A 23,081-nucleotide genomic window follows, 5' to 3' on the forward strand; every position below is an offset into this window, starting at 1 on the left:
TCTTGGACATAGGGCAAACAAACCAAACCAGCAACCAAAAAAAATCCCACACTTTCTGTGTGTCATTTTTATATTACTGTGGGAAGTAGGAGGAATCAAGCATACATTCTGCTCTAGATTGTTAATTGTTTTTAATCAAGGACTTGGATGAGTCCTTGATAAAAATACAAGGAATTCAATTCTGAATATCCTTGAATAAAGAGTAGCTTACAGATGTTGTACTCCCAAAATAGAAGAGAGAAAAAGCTATGACTCATAAGGTCCTCATTTCATCTTTACTTTTCCCTTACTCTCCAGAGAAATTACATTGTTTCAATTGATGACTTCTCAAAGATGCAAAAGATTTCTCTTTTCTGCTAATGTGGATTACAGAGTGATAAAAAAAATCTGTTTTTTTCATAGCAATAGAGTGACAGGAGAATAATTGCTTTTTTTCTATACAACCACAACCAGGAGTTCATGGCACTTTGTATCTGCTTATATATATGCACATAGTCTCTACAATGCTAGACTCAAGATTGCTTCTTTCTGAAATGATCTTATCTTCATTTTCAAATGCTGTAAATCTTTTGTTTTTAAAGAAAGAATATTTCAATCACTTATTTTGGTGTGTGGAAGTTTCTGCTGTTTTTCAGAATGTCAGAATTTAAATTATTTGGTTATTTTGTGGGGAAAGAAAAAGGGGGCCTTGGTGAAAAACCTTTTCTCTTATGCATTTGAGCCCTGACATCAGCTTTGGTGCCATCCTCTGGATGCATTCAAGGACTTTCACATTCTTCTTAAATCACAGGGACCAGAACTATACTCAAGGTGAGGCTGAATGAGGTGGGATAACTGTCTGGTTTGAGCAGCTGGTGATGCGCTCCAGGATGGGGTTTGTCCTCTTGGCTGCCTGGTCACCCTGCTGACTCCTGCTTAGCCTACTGCTGACCAGCATCCCCAGATCCTTTCTGCAGGGCTGCTCTCCAGCTGCTCCTCTCCCAGTATATATGTGTGGGTTTTTCCTGTGATTTTAGTCAAGGCTCAATTGAAATGCAAGTTAATTTTACTGAGACCTTTATAGTGCCTACTGAAGCCAGCTAGTCATGCCTGTGGCTGATAAGAGAGAATAAAATCCAGCTAGACTTCTACTTTTCAATACTTATCAGTCAGTTTTCAGTAAGTTTTATCTCTTAGGCACTTTAAAAATCTAAAAAAAAAAAAAAAATACAAACTTATTTAATAATTTATCTTCATAATCAATGTTTTTTATTTAAAATACTTTGTCCCCTTTATGACCTTCATAGCAGATATGTACATGGACAACACTGACAAGAAAATATTCCAGAGATTTACTTCAAATATAGTCTTGTGAAAAAGTAACTTTATGGGGAAGATAAAAATCCATTGTGCATACCCGCTAAAATAACGCGCACCTTGAACTATTATTTCTTCTTCATAACTGCATGCAATATATTCAGTAACCTGTGGGACAAATTTTTCTGACATTCATGATTAAATCCTCCTGCTTTTAAATCATGTAGGACTTTTGTCTTTCAATTTAAGGTATCCAGTTTTCACCTTCAGACTGTCTTCCTTAAAATGCAATATCTTCTCTTATTGCAGAGAAGGTCTTCCTTTCATTTTAATAACTTGAATCTGAAATAATTTGCAAAGATCATAAGAGGAAGCAAATCACTCCAACAAGTATCTCATTCTGGTAATCAGTTAGCTATATAGCTGAATCATTGAGGACAAATTGCTTGCATCTTGGTATCTGCCAAGAGATGGTACCTAAAAGAAGACTATCTTAAAATTCTCCTATCTGGAAACACGTCCTATGTCATCTCAATGAAGAGAAATTTCATTTAGAAACATAAAAAGGCCAGTCACCACAGTGACTAATTGGTGACATTTTACCCCTTCCACATTTCAATTTCTTCAAAGGCAGTACTCAGAATGTATGACTTTGATATATCCTGCCTAAGAGAAACTGATGTCTTAGAGAATTAATATATAGAGAGGCACTACTTTAGAAATTCTAATAAATCACCTATGCATTTTTCTATTTATAAGGGGAAGTAAATAGAAGACAAAGTCAGAAAAATCCAACAATAGACTCATAGAATGGCCTGGGTTGGAAGGCACCTTAAAGGTCATTTAATTCCAAACCCCATGCCACAGGCAGGGACACCTTCCATTAGATCAGGTTCCTCAGAGCCAGATCCAACCTGGCCTTGAATACTGCCAGGGAAGGGGCATTCATGGCTTCTCCAGGGAACATGTTCCAGTCCCTCACCACCCCCAGTAAAGATTTTTTCCTAATATCTAATCTAAACCTGCTCTTAGTTTGAAACCATTTCCGCCTATCCTGTCACTTCATGCTCTTGTAACAGTCCCTCTATATCTTTCTTGTGGGACACAATTAGGTCACTCCAAAGCCTTCCCTTTCCCAGGTTGAATAATCCCAATTCTCCTGATAGGAGAGGTGTTCCATACCACTAATGAATTTAGCAGCCCTCCTCTGGATTAACTCTAAAAGGTCAATATCCTTCCTGTGCTGAGGATTCCAGGGGGAGTCTCACCAGAGATGAGAGTATAGGGACAAAACCACCTCCCTCAGCTTGCTGGTCATGCTTCTTTTGATGCATCCCAGGATTTTATTGGCTCTCTGAAAGGCAAGGACACATTTTAGGGTCATGTCTAGTCTCTCACCCACCAGCACTCCCAAGTCTTCTTGGCAGGGCTGAGAAAATAAGAAAATAAGAACTAGTGATGTTGTCAAATATAGTTTGACATATTTACAACTTAATATATTTTACTTAGGAAAGAACTGAGCATCTTCCCTTTTCTGGTAAAATGAAACATGCTTACTGTTGCTTATAGAAAAAGCAAAACTGCATAAAAAAATTCTGAGCAAGGTCTTTGGTTAATTTCACTGATCACTACCACATAGCATTGATTAAAGTGTACTGAAGAGTATAATAACAAAAGTTAAAGTCAACATGTGTCTGAGGAAATTGTGATTTTCTGACTTTCCTTGTTTTTAATTTGTAAGGACACCTACAGGATGATCTTGAACTGTACCAGTATTCAAAAAAACTGCATCCAATTCAGTGTGCTGTAAGTTTATATTCTAAATAATTGTTTTCCATTTTTCCTGGTGTATTTTTCTTGATACTTCCCTGAGATAAAATAATCAATCAAAATCAATAAAAATCACTTATGACATGTGATCACTTATCACTTATGACATGTGGCAAGTCTGACTGGCATATGTTAAACAAATTTGGTTACATTGCCTGTAAGCAACTACCTGTAATGTAGCAAATGAGACATTTCACAGAATTTACAAAACATTCCAAAACACTGGACTGTAGGCAGTTTGTCCATGCAACTTGAATCCTGAATACATAGACTCCTTTAAAGTGTGGGAAGTTGCACATATTTCTCATGCCTAGGCATACCAGACAATAGTCTGGAATATTTATAAAATATATGGGAGATGTACTGGAAAGGCTGTCAGAACTTCAGTTTTGAAAAAAAATATCAAGGAAGCAGTGCTTATAGACAAAAATTACTTTTTTTAGTCTTCTTGAATACATTATGAGCAACAGTTTAGGGGGAAACAGAATTTTGAACATTAGACATCCCAAAAGTTATCAGATATTTGCTTCTATTGTTTTATAGTGGTTGTGAGATGGAATATTATTAAATATCTTTAAGTAGAATTTACAAGACAAAAAAAGTGTTTAAAGAGGTTTATTTAAACAGAACTGTGAACTTTGTGTATCACTCAGGGGATTAAGAATCAGACATCATCGTAGATAAAGCTGTTCATTTACTGAGCTTCTTCACAGATAAATGTGTACACACATGTTGAAAATGAGCAGAAGTAGTGAAGTAGCAAGAGGCGATAACTTCATAGACATTCAGAATATCAATGGTGAATTCAAGAATAGAAGTGTCATTCTGTAATAAGTAATGACTATTTGAAAACAGCTGCTGCAGAAACCTTCTACATGATCGACACAAGAGGTATGGACAGAGTAAATTCCCTTTAGAAAAAAGGATTTCAGTATGTTGTCATGGTTTCATCAAGCCCCACTCGGCCACTCACTCACTCCTGTACCTGTAAGATCAGGGAGAAAACAGGAAGGATAAAAGCCAGAAAACTCATGGGTTGAGATGAAGATATTTTAGTAGTGAAAGCAAAAGCCACATGCACAAACAAAGCAAAAGAAAGAATTAATTTGGTGTTCCCCATAAGCAGGCAGATGTTCAGCTATCTCCAGGAGAGCAGGGAGCCATCACATGTTACAGTTATTTGAGAAGACAAGCACCATCATTCCAAATGTCCTCTCCTTCCTCCTTCTTCCATCCACTTTATATGCTGAGCATGATGTCATAAGGCCTAGACTATTCCTTTGTTCCGCTGGGGTCATCTGACCCATCTTTGTCTCCTCACAGTCTTCCTTGCACCCCCAGCTTTCTCCCCAGTGTGGCAGTAGAAAAATCAGAAAAGGCCTTAGCTCTGTGTAACTATCACTCAGCAATAACAAAAGCATCTCTATTAAACTTTATTCAGCACAAATCCAAAACACAGCCCCATACCATCCAATATGAAGAAAATTAACTCTATCCCAGTCAGAATTCACACACACACACACACACACACATATATATATATTTTTTTTAATTAAAGTATCCATAGGTGACCTTTTATACCATATGGGATTATTTAATTCAACAGGAAATTAGTTTAAGAAGTTTCCAATTTTGGCCAAGTGAAGAAAACATACTCTTAATACAAATGGAAATATTTTAATCTTTCTCTTAACTTTCTCCTATCTTGTTCAGTTACTAAATAGAAAACTAAGTATTTGCTTGAACCTATACAGTTTATTTTTCAAATTGTAATGTATAAAATGAGTACTTATCTGAAACTGAAATTTTTTTTACAGAATTAATATGAAATAGATAAATGTTGCCCCTTTAAAATAATAAGCCTTTATTACTTTAAACAATCATACATTTTTTAAATTAAAAAAATGCAAGTATTGGAGACATTGCAGGTGTGAGTTATGCCACTTCTCAATTAACATCCTGTGATATATATATATAAAGCAAATCACTTTAGGAAAATATGGACAAATTGAAAAAACAGACACAACTTTTTTATATCTCTTGTGAACCTAAATTGTAACATCTTTTAAATTTTTATATTTCAGAATAAGATAATGTTGCTAAGCAGAATGTATGGTTTGCAGATACAGTGATTATTAAAATATTGGCCTTTAAAATAATGTGATCCTAACAGCCAAGATAACAGAGAAGAAGGGAAGAACTATTGGGTAGAATGTTAATTTCTTCCTATGCTACTTTTGCACTTTTTAAAATATTTTACACAGTTCCCTAATTTTTTCTACAGTGGAAATAAGGTCAAACATTTCTAAGAGCAGCTGTTACAATAAATTTCTTCTTGCATGGACGTTTCCCTTGGGCAGCGACTCTTTTCTTTCCTGTGAAATAGGAGATTTCCTCATTAAAATAGCACTTTAAATATTGAAGCCTCTAAGACTAGTGCAAAGATAATAATTTTTTATCCTGTAAGACCAAGAAATTACTGAATGCCAACAAGTATTCCCTATTTGGAATCATCCAAACTTATGAGTACTTAAGGAACATATTTAACACTATTCAGTGTTTAGCTCAGGGGGAAAAAAAGCTCCACAATATGTTTGCTCCATCCTGAAGTGGAAGAGTGAGGTGTTATGTAAAGCCATAACTCCTGATTCTCAATTCTGCCAAGAACAGTAATTTAAAATAGTAATTGCTCAGTTTTTCCATATTCTTTTTATTGTTGTTATATTCAGCTTTAATTAGAAGTTACAGCTCAGTAGTGACTTTATGAGGAAATTTCATCATATGAAGTCTTTACTGACCTTGAAACTCCTGCAAAATCTTTGACCCCTGACTTTTCTCTTCTCCCATATCCCTTTTAATGATAGATTAGGGCACAAGATAGGGAACTGGGAAACTTGCCTTGAACTGTGCAATGAGTAAATCAGTGGTAAAGTTCCTTCTTTTAACCCATTCTAGCAAACATGCAACTCTGGACTGAGAAAGCATTTCACACATCTGACTGAAAGCAATTTCTGCAAATCATAGTTGTAGGCTCCAGCAAACTCATCCATTTTACCTATGGCTGCTTTAGAACTAGCATATGCAAGACAACAGGAATGGTGTTTTGCAGTCTGAAGTTTAGAAATAACATGAAAAGAATAGATCAGTCCCATTCTTAGATGCTTCCAAATAAATATAAATTTCTAAATATAAACATGATAGCATCAGAAAATGTGCAAGCTATGTTGTGTAGTCATCAGATTCTTTGATCATCTGCTTCTGATATCACTTTTTCTGAAAGATACTGATGTACCTTTGTTATATTTCTCATAATGTCTTCTTGTGGTGCCAGGTAGGTTGTGCATATCCCTGAAAAGATGCTTAGTCAAATGCAATCAAAATTATCATTAATGTAAAACTTGTAAAAAATGAAAAGACATCCTTGAAACAGTTTGATCTTTTTTCCTGTGAACCTGCCTATGCCTTAATTTATTTTATTGCATATATTTATTCTGTGTAGTGCTTTCAAAGTAATACTCAGACCATGTTAAATAGTAGATATACCAGTTGCAGTTGAAAACAGAAAAGAAAATCTAAAAAGTCCAGTATTTTCATCCTTGAGCTCCTCTTGGTGCATTCCATCTTCAATGCCACATAAAGCAGTAATCTTTGACCCATTGATGCAGGGACATGAAATGTCATATTTCCTGAAGTTGATGGCTTTCATGTATTCCTCCTATTTATACCATGTATCTTTGTTCTTCCTGGTAACCCAGGAATCACATTCAAATCCTCTTAGTCAGAGGTGACTGTTTTGTATGTATGAGCATCAGACGTGTCTTGCATACTGCCGAAGGATGAAAGGGCTGAAGGTTACCTTTGACACGGTTTCAAGGTCTGATTGCCCATTGTGCCATAATCATTTTCTGCAGCTCGCTGTGTATTTTGCACAGGGACTGGCTGGACAGTTATGTTCAAAGGGATGATTGGCTTCTAAAAATAGGAGAATTACAAAATGGGAAAGAGCAAAATTGAATGCCAACAGCAGATAAAATACTCAGATGCCAGGTAAAGAAAAGGCAGACACAACCAAGTGTGAACTAGATAATCACCATGTGGAATTAAGGCAGAATTAGGTGATAGGCTTAAGATGAAAGGACCTCCAATTGTTAGAGTAGTTATTAAGTATTTAATTATTTTTAAGTTATTTTTGAATATCATGCCCTGTAAATTACTACACAAATTGCCTCCTATTGTTGGGGATTTTTTTTTTTGGTTTTTAATTGATTAATTATTTAAAGCTCTAGTGCTTTTATATGACAGAGGCTGAGCAATAAGAATATCTGAATGAAAGCTGTAAGTGTACACTGAAGGGAAGGCTTACAATCTGTGACAGTGGTATTGTGCATGTGGCTGTCACTAAGGTGACATCCAACTTGCCCAGTAAAAGACAAGCTCATGTGTTTAGAAAATAGTCTGATCCGGAAAATATAGTCTGTGCCAAGAACAAAGAACCCAGTAAAAAAAAAAATAGTATTTACTTTCAAAATAGCTTTCTAAAAGGAAAGAATAAATAAATAACAACACATTATATGTGCATATATTTTTTTCTTTATTAACTTATCTAAAATCATGCCCGTACTAGACTTTTGTTGTTTGAGAGATTTCCTTATTTTTCATAGTATCATAGTCTAATCACATTGTTACAAATGGTACTTATGTTTTTCTTTAAATCATCTCTTTTGAAATCCCCTGAACATTTTTCAGATAAGAATATTCCAACTTAATTAATAGTGTAAATCTAGGTTTTGTGGAAGCAAGTTCTAGGCTTTGCATGAATGTGGAAAATTGAATTTTTATGTATACTTCTCAGCAGTAATATTTTTTCTTAAGTGATTCTAATTCTTATCTACCCAATTTTTTGGACTCAAAATTTTTGTCTTTATTTCTTGGCCTACTTTCTGTACACAGATAGGTATATAAATTTTAAAAGAAAAGAAAATCCTGTCAAAGACCTTGAAAAACAATAGAATATTTCTAAAGAGCAGTGTCTGGTGCAGGGAGAATCACCACCTTCCTCACTGGTAATAACACGTAGACTTATTGATGAAAACCAGTTCTATATACTGCATGGTGTATGAAAGATGAGTGTGTTAACATATTTTAATAATTTTAAAATGTATTCTAAGCACATTCTCAATAGTTCTGCATTTTTTGCCACCTTTCCTTCTGAATTGCTGGTGTTTTTTGGTTTTTTTCTCATGTAAATGTTAACACAAAGTTGAAGGATCAAACTGTGCACATTAAGTTTTTGGTGAAGAAGTAGGGATTTCAACGGTTCCTTTAGAAGACAGAAATTTTTTTATGGTCATGGAACAGACAAACAAAAAGTATTGCAGCTGTGTTTATACCAAGCCCTGACTATTCAAAGTAGTGGTTTGTTAAATTTGAATAAGTACTTGATACATGCTTGTTTGTTCATTAATGTCTTTGTGATCAAATTGAAGAGAATTGCATTTAAATACACTGAAGAAATGCCCTTCTCAAAATCTATATATATTTAATTTATGTGTTGAATTGATACATTAGATTCTTGTCTAATGTTTATTGATCATTATTTACTGAGTGCAGATGATATCCTAAAATCTAATCTGAGCCTTCAAACACAGAAAAAACTACATTAAATAGTTACCAGTGAGAACACTGCTATATAAACAAGAAGAGAAAAGTTGATTATTTTGTCTTCTTCATTGCTGTGAATACTGACTATGGCTTTTAGAATATTATAGCTTAAAAAGAAAGAAGTAATAAAACATGTTTCTTATAACTTTCCTTCATATAGAAAAAAATATAATTTATCCCTTTTCCTTGCCCTGAAGAATGTAGTCTGGTATGTGTCCAAGATGCTTTATTCACATGGGTAACCCCAAGAGCTAATTTCCAAGAGCTAAGAGTGAAGGACTGGACATAACCCACTGAGTGGAACTAACTGCAGAAGTGTAATCTAACAGAATCCAAGGAGAAGTGCATGTTAAAGATACTTAATGGCACCTGGTTCTTTCAAATAAAGGAGATAGTGGGAGGGAATGAGCTATGGCCGAGGTCTTGGGTCTCCCAGCTGCAGTCTAGTACAAGACTACATGGAAGAGGTTGCTGACAGGACAGAGGACGTGTAAGTTATAGAGGGTTCCTATGCCCTTAAATGGCTGCTGAGTAAATAGAAAAACTCTGAAACACAATTTTTAAAATTTTTTACTTTCTCTGTAGAGAAAGTAAAAAATTTCTAAGGTTCCACTAGAAAGTCTTTCTATTCTTTATGTCTCCCAAAGGGATGAAGTATGAGCAATAGTAGTCCCATAAAATTAGAGCAGTTGGTCTTTCCATGAACACCAATCATGATTCATTTTGAAATCCCCTTTATGGCTTTCAGCAACTTTATAGCCAGGGGCTGACAAGAAAACAGGAAGGGTGTGAAGTAAGCAGGAGCCTTTTCTCAGCAGGCTCTCTGAGCAGTAAGCATTTAGCAAGGAAAAGAGACTCCTTCAGGGAGTGCCCCACAGCAGGAGCCTAGTTCAGGTGAAGTTCCCTCTAGGAGAGGCTTCAAATCCCACTGACGATATTAGGAAAACAAGAAAAACTATGTTTCTTACAGAAATACTTAAATTTAGTTAATTCACTTAAAAAGAAATCAAGCCTTTTAAAAAATTCTATAAAAGAAAACTTAATATTTTATTTCTTTGGGGCTCTTTTGATTATTTTAATTGGGTTTTTAGTGGGTTTGTTTTGGTTTTTGGTTGTTTGTTTGTTTTTGTGAGAGCTAAGAATTGTTAAAGCAGGGGAGAAGGATTATAGCATATAAAACTGCAGTGAAAGATAATGATAACATTTATATAGGCCTGTATATTTCTCTTGCAGCTATGCTAGGCACAAACCACAAAAGAATGGAGACAACAGAGAATATAGTGAAATAATTGCGGAAAAATATTTAAAATTAGTAACTGGAAGCAAAATTCCTGTCCAAACAATAATGACTTGGTCTGAAATACACTAAACTTCTGAGATGGTATTATATTATTTTATTTCTTTTAAATAATAAAAAAATGTCAAGAGCTCTATAACAAGTTAATCAAAAGGAAAAGAACAGTGCAACACAGAAGTTGGAACTGACTGTTGGGCTTGGTGGGGCCCAAGAAATGTTTGGTATTGTAGATACAAAAATATACATAAGGAAAATTGATACCTTTTTCTCTCCAAAGGTGTTTCAAAGTCAGCTGTGTCAGAGAAAGTGACTACATAATCTACACATAAAGATATAGAACTTTTCTTTTCAAAATGAGTGGCTCAATAACCAAATAAATTAATTTGACACTTGATTCTGTAAGGTGCTGAGCAGTTGGCTCTGATTCAGCAAAATGTCTCTTGTCTACTTCAGTCACATTATGACCTCTGTCCCTTAAAAATGTGCTGGGAATTCATTGTTAGAAAAAATGGGAAAAAAAAACCCCAAACTTAAACAACCTCTAAACCTGCAGATGTGATTACAGAATATTAATTTATCCAGAGAAGCATTTTAGTGTTTTGTAAAGATTTACTTTTAACCCCTGCAAAGGGTTGCTGCAAATTTGAGTTGAAACAACTTTTCAATTCACTTTTTTTTAAATATAGGTAGGAATATATTTTTTTGTCCTTGCAGGCTCCCTTTTTTAACTGTTGTTATCAGAAATGGGCCTGCTCTTACCTAATATTTTTGAAAGATCATTCTATTAAAAAGTTATACAGCATCTATGTATATTCATTGTTTTATTGAAACATGTAAACATGAAAAGCAAAATCTTTAATGATGTATTCTTTGATTCTCTGATTTAAAATATTTGTCTGGTTCAAGTCTATCTAAACTCAGGAAAGGGTCAAAAAGGATGGGCTAAGTTTCTAAAGGTCAAGTAGCACTAAATAAAATAATATTTTTATATTTTCAGTGCTTGGGAACAGGAGAGATTATAGGAAAAACAGAAGCTGAAAAATATACTGAGTAAGCAAAACACTGAATAATAACTAACCACCTCCACCCTGAGCAAGCTTAAACTCACAGCAGGTGCATTTCTTACTGCAAACAAGACAGGTTGTGAGAAAGAACAGAAGGAAAGAATCACCACAAAAGCTAAGATTAATTGGAGGTTGAGGGGATGGGTGGAATGTCACCTCCTTACCTACCTGCTGCACTGAGATACAATACAGGCAGGTTTTGGATAAAGATCTGAGAACCTAAATCCCTTGGGAGACCTCAGAAGCCAGACAATGTCAGACCTATAACTAGCTTGTTTTGACCTGGTTGTTGTGGTCGATAATAGTGTGATGGTTACAGTACTTCAGAAGAGTGAAACTGGGGTCACCACCTGTGCTGAACATTGTGGAAAAAGTAGCCAGCAATTTTTTGCTGAGGTGTGTTTCTTATCTTTTCTATCCTAAATTTCAGCCTACGCTTCCTTTTCTCATATTCTCAGCCGCATGTTTTCTCAGCTTGATGAAACAAAACAGTGGAGAGTCCTGTGCAAGTTCATTGTGTCTTGGTGGATAGGACCCTTCTGGAAACATGTCTGAAACCAGTGCTTTGTTTTACTTCATTTACTTCTACCTTGGACTGAAGTAAATAACATTCCTTGGTATTTCCTGTACTTGGTGATTAAGGCTCGTATCTGACATGGGTACACTGAATCACCTTTCAGAATCTGGGAAAATGGCCTAAGGTATTAAATTAAAGAAAGAGGATTACACTTCCAGTCCATGGAGGTGATTTTCAACCAGAATGAAAAGAAATTGGTTGTTAAATAATTTGTTGAATATTTGTTAAATAATGGAAGTAACAGACTACCTGCCCAAAGTTTAAATAAGAAAGCATGAGAATGAAATGGAAAATAAATTCTCAGAGCCTTTTAATTCTGACAGAACATCTGGTAATTTATACTATATGTGATTCTCAAAATGACCAATTTTCAAACCTTTTCTTAAATGTTCCTGTTTAAAAATAATTTTACTCAAATATATAATGATGCTAACTGGATCTACAAGCTTGAATTGTTGACACTGGAATACTTTCTACATGAAGTAAATATGTCACCTCTTGAGGACTTGGAAGGTGAAGTCTAGTTGGGAGCTCATCTCATTGAGTAGACTGGGAACTTACACAACTTGGATATCTAGCTATATGTGGTGTATCCTCTCCTCATAGCAGAGGTAGGTAAAATTAATCTAATTCATTTTAAGCAGTGAATTAAGAAGTGGGCAAAGTTTTAGGGCTGCCTTCTTCTCTGAACTGCAAATAAAGTCTTGGCAGCTCGGAGGGAGATAGATACCTGGGGACATCAGTAGATGTCATCTACCTTGACTTCTGAAGGTCTTTTGACGCTGTCTCCCATAACATCCTCATAGGTAAGTTCAATAAGTGTGAGTTAGATGAGTGGACAGTGAGGTGGATTGAGGACTGCTCCAGGTGAACCTGCTTAAATAAAAGGGGTTGGCCTAGATTATCTCCAGAGATACCCTTGTATCCTCATCATTCTGTGATTATGTGATGTAAAGGATAAGTTTTTGGCAAATCCTTCCTTGTATTCACAAATAATATTCCACTTAAATACTGGGACATTCTTTAAAATCACATTTTTTTCTTTACTTTTTTTGCCATGAAAAATGATTTGAAGTTGTTGTAGTATCATGGAAAGTTAAGTTCACAAAATGTTCTCCTGAGTCTAATCTAGTGTCTCTTTACAACATTTGTGGTGTTTTGGAGTTATTTTCAGGGACTTTTTTTGCATGCTTCTTAATAATTGAAACTTTAGTAGTAATAGTGTTCTACAAGTTTGTTTATTCTTTTTCAGTCCTGTCATTTCAATGTGAATTAACATTAGCAATGTAATTATTTTGCTTTAGTACAGTCAAATACATTCTATAAAACAGTTTGTTATTTCATTTTGGTTTTTATTTTAATGAGACTTTTAAGAATATGTAGCTTATATGAAATCAGCAGTAGAAGGTGAGGTATGCATAGCATCATTAAATTTCTAGTGAAAGGTATATACTGTTACTGTCAGTTGAAAAAATATATTTAACACATTTAAGAACCATTGATTTTTCCAAAACAGTGTCTTCTATACTGCTGCCACTAGTATAAATATCTTTTTAGCAGAACTCTACCACCTTCAGGAAACAAGAGGAAAAACAAAGAAAAAAAGAAGCAAAAAAACCCCACAAAACCAGTCATCAAAGCTTCTAGGAGCTGATGATCTAAAAACTGATCTTTCACAGTCAGATAATAGCTTAAGAAAATCATGTTTGAACCTTGTCTGTCATGAATTCAAAACATGACCTCAGTTCTAGTGAATTTTTGTTCCCTGAAGGGTTTTAAAAAATTAAAGAAGTGAAAATAGTAGCACTTTAAAAATGAATTTAAATAAATTAATAAACATACCCTGACCTTTTTAATTAGAAGGAATTGAAAACAGTTAAAATTATATCAACTGTCTTTTAAGAATTCTTACAGAAACTTATTAAGAAATTCATAATGATAGTAGACAAAACTGATTATATTAAAAAAGTAATCAGAATGTTTATTAAAAAAGAGAGTATTTTTATCATGCTGAATGGAATTAAAAAATAATAACAAGCTTGTTAAAAGCTGTTAAAAAAGAGTAAAAAAATCCCTTTTTCTAGCACTGTGACTTTCAAGTAAAGGCATCCAAGAATTTGACTCAACAATCAAGTAATGGTAGAACTATTTGAACTAGGAAAACCTTACTCCAGACAACTCCAAAAGACCTGAAATATTTAGGGTATTACAATTTGTGTGTACTGGAATTCAAAGCACAGTCTTGTCCCTGGAAATGATAGCTCTTTTCAGCTTCTTTGTGGGTGTAACGACCAAGACAAGGGTAAGTAAGGATTGTCAATGATTCAGGTGAGTTTCTTGGGATACAGGAAGGAGGTATTCCATGCTACTGTTAAAATAGTATTTCAGACAGGTTATCTCTTATTTTGCGGGTTTAGATATTTTTTTGTTGTTGTTGTTGTTTTCGTATTTTTTTTCACCCTCTAACAGTCAAGTTTTGATGGATTATCAAATAGGAAAACTTGGAGAAAATGTTTAATGTGCTTCATGGAATATTTGTTTTGCCTGTGATGTGAACTGAGCCATGTCACTACTTGGCACTGTAGCATAGGTATAGATTTTTATTTGTTTGTTTGTTTTTTTCTTATGAGGTGATCTTATAACTCAGATCATACATTTTGCATTCTTCCAAAGTTAAACTGTTGACTTGCTTGAATAAAAATAAACTAGAAATACAGACTTTCTTATTTTTGGAGCTCTGAAAAGAAGGATATGGGTTGACAAATGTAGTATCAAAACACATTTACTTCTGATGCAGTCTCTGGAATTAGTTGGTTTTTATTATCAGAGTAAGTGGTTTCTGTTTCTGGGAAATAATTTATCATTTTCAAATAGAAAACAAACCAAACGAGCAAAATATGCAAACAGTAAAAAAAACTTCGTAAGTTATATTAATGTTGTCCTTTTAATACTTGCTAATCTAGCAAGCACTAGTTAAATGGGGTTCCCAAGAACACATCTTGTTTTACGACAGTCGTCCAATATCCTTAATGAGCCTGCTCAACTTTGTATTCTTCCCTGAGTTAATTGAAGGAATAGTTTTAGCAAGAAATGTAGATATATTGGAGATAAAAATGGCATTACCTCATGGAACACCAAATAGAAGTGCCATAGAGACACACACAGTGATGTCACTTACAATGCAAGACATGCTGAATAAAAGGAATTGCAATTCCCAGAGGGGACAAAGTACACAATATTTAATGGGAACACTGCACACCAATTCTGAAACATGGAGAAGACCTGACAGCACTAACAGCTTTGACAGCAGAAGATGAGTCTCCAGCGTATGACATCTGACCTTAGAAAAAAAATAAAAGTTTATCTCCCTAGTTACTAAATGCAAAGAATGAAAAGGACTTGTCAGAATGGGATAACTGAGTCACTGTTTCTTTCAGCATGACCAAATCTGGAGCAAAATATGACACAAATATGTACATATACTAGGGTGTAACTTTTTGTCCTTCCAAACGTGGCAATTTATATTATTACATCTCAAATAAACATTATACTAGAGAAACAGTATATTAAATAATGTGATAAAATTTCATATACTTTGAAAACAACAAATTAAAATGAGGTTATTTTTTGCATGACCACATTAGCAGCTATGTCTTATTCACCTAATGGTCTTTTAGGAAGTTGGATTTATAGCAATAAAACCAATGAACAAGAGAACTCTTTGTTTAGCAGAGGATAGTATCTTCACTGTCATTGAAACTTCCTGACAAGATATCTAAAGGCAATAAGACAAAATAATAAAAATATGTATTTAAGACATCATTTTTCTATTTTGTCATGAATATGTAGCAATTTTCAGTTTGTCATTGAGATGTTACATGCATGACTTTTAGATTACATTAGGTATTTCAGTGTAAATCACCTCAAAAATAATTTTCTGTAAAAAGTAGTTTAATTATTACATTCAATTGATGCATAAGATATTGGAGTAGCTCATCGAAAGAGAAGGGAATGAAGAATCAGAATACAAAATGAAAAGTCGACTAAAAAAGGGTTGGGAACAAATTTCCTTACCTTGTGGCTAGTTTAACAACTTGTATTCTATATAGAGTAGGTTGTACTTGTTTTTCATTTCAATTATAAATATCTTCCTTAGACAAACAAAGTCTTTTATCTTGTCACTTATTTTTACATCCCTTTTTCACATCAGAAACCAGTAAGACATCATACTGTCCTTTGTAAAGGCTGGGCATGAAGAGAACTGAATTTAGAATTTTTTATATTAAATAAAGTGCACATAGATATTCTGTGATATTGCTGGAGTGAACAAATTTATACGGTTATTTTCAATATCCAGGGATAGAATACAGATAATTCCTAAGATAATATCAATTTTAAAAACTAATTTGAGTAAAATAAAAGGAAATATGATTATTTTGTTGTAAAGAAATTCAGTTCTGAGCCGTTTTCTTATTTCTGGCTAAATAATCATTTTCCCACAAAAATGCAAAGATGCAGTTTAGACAGCAAAAGTATTCAGTTATATTAAAGATTCAGATGCTAATTAATATTTGATTTCAAAATTGAATTGTAATAAATTTCAAAAATTGTCATAATTGGCCCCTACTGATATTATTTGGGGTGATGGTTTTGTTTTCTTTTCGATCTGATATAGGATTATTTTTAAGGAATAATTTTGAGACTTGTGTTGATTGGCCTACTTAGGCTTCAAATTTTATTTATGGGAGAATGCATCAGCCACAGTGATGTGCACAAATCTGTCTGTTTCACAGCTAAAAATGTGCATCAGTGGATTTTAAGTACTTTAATTCCTAGATAGAAATATAATCCAATGGATTAGACATCTGAGCTGTTTAGAACATTTTCTATTTATTCCATTCTCTTGCTCTGGTGAGTCTCCTTTATTGCTTCCTGCCTCTTGCATTTCTGTTTGTTCAGCTTAGTGTCAGTAGGAAAGCAAATTCTATAAGAAGGATATTTTCTAGAATGCTCTTTGGCCTAATGTTTGGGACACTCTTCAGTAGTGCAGGAAATGGCATTTCAGCATTTCAGTTCCTATATTGTTGAACAGAACTGAGAATCAGAGAAAGAGAGCTTATTTTTATTTTCTGACACCCATGTCAGCTTCCATTGATGACTATAGAAGTTCATGCAATGGATTACAGACAGTGGAAATATAAGGATGGAATTCAGTCTATTCAACAGAGATACTGTGTCCATCATATATTCCATGGCTTGACTCAGAAAGACAATTTAGTGAAATGACTAGCATTTTCTTGGAAATATCGGAAAATACAGAAATCCAATATTTGTAATACATTCAATTGCTATGCTAGAGATGTCCCTCTCTATCTGCCTGGGTTTTGTTTGGTGATTTGTGGGTTTTTTTGTAAGATTATTTTGAACTCTATGTGGATATAGAGGTCTCATTATGTTGTTTCACAATCCACATATTATTTATGTTGCTTTGAAAAGATCCCTGACTCAACTATTTCCACCAACTCTACCCCAGTTGACCCCTTTTTTTTTGCATTAGTACTCCATTACTTTGGCACTGGTATACTGGAGTTGTCTTTGGATTTTTGCCTTACGATGTTGCAAAAGGAGCAACATTCTCTACCAAAGTAAAATAAAACAGCTAGGCTGATGTAGGTAAAATACTACCTATTTACATCAGCAGAAAATTTGGCCAAATTTTCAGCCATTTATGTTACAAACTTTATTAATGCAAGGTTATTGACTCCCTCGCTTTATCAGATGATGAACTAAAGCCCCAGTACAGTTAGTAATTATAATAGCCACTAATTTACCCACGCAGGGTGTTGGTCTGAGGCTTTGAATCCATGAAGAATACCAGCTGGCAATATTCAGCAAAATGGTGCTTCCTAGTAGAGGGATTTCCCACCAGAGCAGTTTGTCAGTGCAGCTGTTCATCATTATGTACAGTCAGTGACACTGCAGCCTCCATCTTTTACATAAAATGAAATGTTGCACGATTCCCCCCCCTCAGAAACACTGCTAAACTTCCACAGTCTTTGTGCCATCTATAAGTTCTTTATGGATATGTGAATATGAAACATGAGGAATTTCTATTCTATTTTTAAAAATTATGAAACTTTCCTATACAAAATCAAATTAAATATACCCATTGAAATAAGTCAGCATTTAAACTTTAAATTGCCCTTAAGCTTAAAGTGGATGTGTATTCATTTCTAAGAAAATGTTGCTTCTCCTTCATTAAAATAAAATATTAAGCACTATCAAGAAGAAATCTTCAGTTTACACACTCATATTCACACCCATTTTCCATTTTTCTTGCAGAGAATTGTTGAACTTTTAAGTGCGGCTTTCAAATATTACTTATGAGTATTTATTATTCATCTCAGCTTTTGGACAATATACCTACTCAAAACAGTTTTGAGTAATTTACTGTTGTGATAATTGAGAAAAAAATGACACAATATAGTAAAATGATCAAATAAACTACTTGGAAACTGAAAATGGTTCTTTGGGCTGTGACATGAAAAAAAATGCAGGATTAGAGTAACATCTAAAATGGATATATAGCTATTACTTCCCCTCCACCCCCTAGAATATTTCACATAACAGGATCTTCCACTGATTGTTCTAATACATAAAATGCCTTCATAACCATATCAAAATATTCTAAATGTGTAAGTCAAATAAATTGCATGATTTTGTATAAACATCGTGGGTAAAATCCTGACTTGACAGAAAACAACAACAAAATGCTTCTTTGTACTAAATAAAACCTACTTAAAATCTACTGAAGTTAGTATCTACTGAAATAGTGCTATTGCTACTATTGCTAATGCTATTGTGGTATTATTTAAACTGTAGTATTTTGGTGCTAGATACACAGATTTTCACTATCACAGAAAACTGAATTGCTGTCTTAAAGATGCAAGATTCATGCACAGCACATTCTAGCTATTGGCAGGAAAATATATTGGTATTTCTCACAAACACTAAGCATCATTAAATTCTACTGATCTTCAGAGATGTAAGTTCTATAAATGCTACTATTTTTATATTTTTGTGAGTTTTGAAATTGCAAATCTTTTTTGTGTATAAACTTTATAAATTTTGCTGTATGAGTTCCTCTAATAATTCAGTCAGAGGTTCATCTTTTAGATGATCTATTTTCCAAGACCAAAATTCTAATTTCTTTTTGTGCTTTGTATCCTTCTATATAAGACTTCGAACTCACAATATTCTTAGGGATGACAAACAATATCATGTTTCATAGTACAGAACTGATAGAGAATCTTTTGAAAAAGTGGAGGGAATTACTTTTTTTTTCTTTAGTTTCTCTAAGCAGGAATTTTTTTGTTGGCTTAGGCTTTGGTTTTGGAGAGTGGGTTTGTTTCTTTGTGGGAGGTTTTTTGTTTGTGTTTTGGAGTATTTTTTGTCTGTTTGTTTTGGTTAGTTGGTTTGGGGTTTTTCTGGATTTTGTGTGTATTTTTTTTTTCCTTTGGGATTTGGATGGGAATTTTTGGTTTTTTTTTTGTTTTTTTTTTTTTTTTTTGTTTTTTTTTTTTTTTTTTGTTTTTGTTTTTGTTTTTTTTTTTGTTTTGTTTTTTTTTTCTTTTTGTTTTTTTTTTCCTTTTATCCTAGTATGTAGGCTGAATATATGCTAAAGAATATGGCTAGCCTTTGGTGGTGTCAGGTATTTGTGGTCCCTTTAGGTAGCACTTGTCTTTAGGATTAATAACATTTTATTCCTGTGGGACTTACAGAAATGATACCTGACCCTGTTAGAAAATGCACAGGCACACAGTGTTAAGCTTTCCCTCTCCTAAAATCTTATTTTAGAGAGGCAGTCACAGGCTAATGAAATGAGGATAGCAGAGGCACATGGTGAAAAGAGTAATGGATTATAATTTATTTGAAGAGAAGTCATTCTTAGGAGGGTATTCTGGTGGAAAGAAGTAAGAAATAGACAAAGGATGATAGCTGAAGGGAGTGTGCTAAAGAAAAGACAGGCAAGAGAAATTAAGATGGGGCAGAAAATTTACAAAAATACAGACAAATCTCATTCAAAAACTGCTTATAATTTACATCCCCAAATTTGGTTTCTATATACCTGCTTCTACTAGTCTGACTTCTTTATTGTCTTTGCTCTCCTGGAACAAGCATAGGACCAAGGACAAATGTTTTTATATCTGGGGAGAACTTTAGTAGCTTGCCACAAGAGAATGTCAGTGGGAAGTCTCTAGGTCTCTAGGCTGTGCAGACTTTGGTTTGGTTGCTTGTGCTCTGACCAGTTTTAACTTTTTAAATCTTTTCTCTGTGTGCAGTGTCTTGTTTGTAGACCCACCAATCATTATCATGCCTAAATAGCATAGGAATATAATGGAATAGCATGGAAAGGTGAGCTAGCTACTGCATATTGCCAAACCAAACAAAAAAAACAAAGTGTATTTCGGTTTTGATACAGATGGCCTATCAAGTTTTTCAGTGTTATATTAAATCTTTGCTCTTTAGATATTTCTAAAACATGCCTTCCACAAAAACTCAGTGTTGCTTGCTTATAACAATACTTGACAAAGAAAGAAAGAACAAGATTCTATTTTGTAAACACATTACAAAAAAAAAAAAAAAAAAAAAAAGAGATGAAGAAAGATAAATCACAGAGAATCACACAGAATTTGCTGAGTTGGAAGGGACTCACAAGAATCATGGAGTTCAACTCCTAGCCCTGCACAGGGCCACCCTAAAAATCAGACCATGTGCCCGAGAATGTTGCCAAATGCCTCTTGAACTCTGTCAGGATTGGTACTGTGGCCACTTCCCTGAGGAGCCTGTTCCAGTGCCCAAACACCCTCTGGGTGAAGAACCTTATTCTAATATCCAAAATAAACCTCCCTTGACACAACATCAGGCCATTCCCTTGGGTCCTGTCACTGATCACCACAGAGAAGAGATCAGTGCCTGCCCCTCTGCTAGCCCTCACAAGGAAGCTGTAACTGCAGTGAGGTCTCCCCTCAGTCTCCTCTTTTCTGGGCTGAATAGACCAAGTGACCTCAGCTTCTCTTCATATGGCTTCCTTTCAAGGTCTTTCACCATCCTTGTTGCCCTCCTTTGGACACTCTCTTAATAGTTTAATATCTTCCTTTTATTGCAGCACCCAAAACTGTCCCGAGTGCTCGAGGTGAGGCCACCCCAGTGCAAAGCAGAGCAGGACAATCCCCTCCCTTGCCCAGCTGGCCATGCTTTGCCTGATACTTCACTCGACACGGTTGCCCCCCCTGGCTGCCAGGGCACTGCTAATTCATATTTAAGTTTCTATGGACCCTCAGGTCCCTTTCTGCAGCACTGCTCTCTAGCATCTCTTTTCCCAGGCTGTACATCCAGGGCTGCCCCATCCCAAGTGCACAGTCTGGCACTTCTCTTACTGAACTTTTTATGGTTGGTGATTGTCCAGCTCTCTAATTTGTTAAGGACTCTCTGCAGGGCCTCCCTCCTTGCCTTTGAGAGAGTCAACACCTCCTCCTAGGTACTGCCTGTGAACTTAGTATCCCTTCAATTGCGGCATCCAAGTCATGAAGAGCACAGGGCTGAGGATGGAGCCCTGTGGAGCCCCGCTAGTGAGAGATCACCAGTCTGTCACCCCATTCCCTGTAACACTTTGTGCCTGACCTGTCCGCCAGTTGCTCACCCATCGCATGATGTGTTTATTGAGAAAGGGAAAGACACAAGTTCTTTGTTCTTATAACAGCAAGACTTGTACTTTTTTTTTCACTCATGGATGATTTAATAACTGTAGGTCTTTCTCATGTAATTTTTCTTCTCTGTTTAAAAGAGTTTCCTCGAAGAGTTACAATTCATTTATATAAGATATTAAGTACACAGTTAAAGAAGCTGAAAGACTTTGCTATTTCTCTTATTTGCATACATTTATTCAGAAAAATATATAATAATTAATAATTTATAGGAGGCTTCTAAGAGTCTCCTGTGGAAAAACAATTTCAGAAAGATAATGTGAGAATGCAACAATATCTCTCCCACCATAGGTTTTTTAAAAGTCCTGCCAATGCTACACGAATTTAATCTTTGGTATAATCTAGGTTTGTGTAACAATTTCACTCTGAGAGCACAATACTACAGAGGGCATTGGTAATGCTTTGTTTTCTGTGGAAGTCAGTTAAATATAGAAATAATCTGGCCATGAGTATTTGTGAGGGATTAGGTAGCAAATAAAGTGGGAATTGAAATAAGCATTTTTACCAGAGAAAATAAGTAAAGCAAGAACAAAATGACTTTTAAGCTTAAAGATGTCTAATAGTGGATATGGAATAGACATCCAAATGTCATTATTGTTAAGTGTGTATACTACTATTCTCTAGTGTCAGTTAAGAATTGAACAAGAAATGTTGCTCGTAATGACCTGTGTACATAGTATAAATAATTTTCTAGCATTGAGCACAGCAGATTTACCAACAATCTCAGAAAATAATTTATTTCTCACAGTAAAATTTATTTACAGGTTTGAAATGCATGAATTACTCGTTTGGACAAATTTGTATTCCCGTCTTCATAAGTGAGACAATTTGTATCAATATCAGAGTAAATCTAAACTGAAGGTAAAAAACCCAACAACTGTAAAGGAATATCCCCACTCCCATTTCAGCTTTATATATATATATATATGTATATATAAATTAAAACTTCCAATCCTTTGGCTATATTGTCCAGTACAGGAGTTTATGAGAGCTCTAAAGATCCTGTATAAAACTCATTGTATAAATTCTACGTTTATAACTGCAGATGCTCATACAGCACTCATGTATTTTTGCTGTAGCAGCAGCTTCAGAAATTTTAAGACTCTAGTAGCAATTCCTTGCTATTAACTGCAGCACAGAAGAACTAAAACAGAGGCTAATAACTCTTATCACATCTAAAAATGGACAGAGCTGTCATTAGGCAGTCTCCATTGACTCCAAAAAAAAGCTAGATGATAAGATTCAGCAAGGTTCTTAACCTTAGTAAAGTTAGATGAAGAGGAATCCTGTTCTTAAAATCTTCCCTGAAGTTTCTAATTTTGGTTAAGCTCTTATAGTACCTTAATACCTTTGTTTGAGCTTAGGTAGACACATAATTTTCATCACTCTGAGCATTTTGAGGCCCACTGTAGAGAAGAGAATTCAGCTCTGTGTCCTCATTGCTTGCTGCTCTGTGTGTTCAGACCGTACGCATAAGAAAAGTCATAAGCAGAAAAGGATGGTAAAACTTTGAAAAAAAGACAACAATTGAAGACATATCGTTTCCAATCTGATTGTCACTTTCTATGTTAAAAATGCTGGAAATAAAA

General features: G+C 34.7%; 1 protein-coding gene and 1 long non-coding RNA gene across 5 annotated transcripts in view; one reads left to right on the plus strand and one right to left on the minus strand.

Moving 5' to 3' along the window:
- NLGN4X (neuroligin 4 X-linked) overlaps positions 1–23,081 on the plus strand; it is a 164,583-nt gene that overhangs the window by 106,587 nt on the left and 34,915 nt on the right. The gene's annotated exons all lie outside the window — the stretch shown is intronic.
- LOC128803677 (uncharacterized) lies at positions 1,375–4,305 on the minus strand. Its single transcript, XR_008435802.1, has 3 exons — positions 4,112–4,305; positions 2,565–2,650; positions 1,375–1,638 (listed from the first exon to the last, which is right to left on the minus strand). It is a non-coding gene; the product is annotated as an uncharacterized LOC128803677 (long non-coding RNA).

Source organism: Vidua macroura, chromosome 2, assembly GCF_024509145.1.
Source record: "Vidua macroura isolate BioBank_ID:100142 chromosome 2, ASM2450914v1, whole genome shotgun sequence".
Lineage (NCBI taxonomy): Eukaryota > Metazoa > Chordata > Aves > Passeriformes > Viduidae > Vidua > Vidua macroura.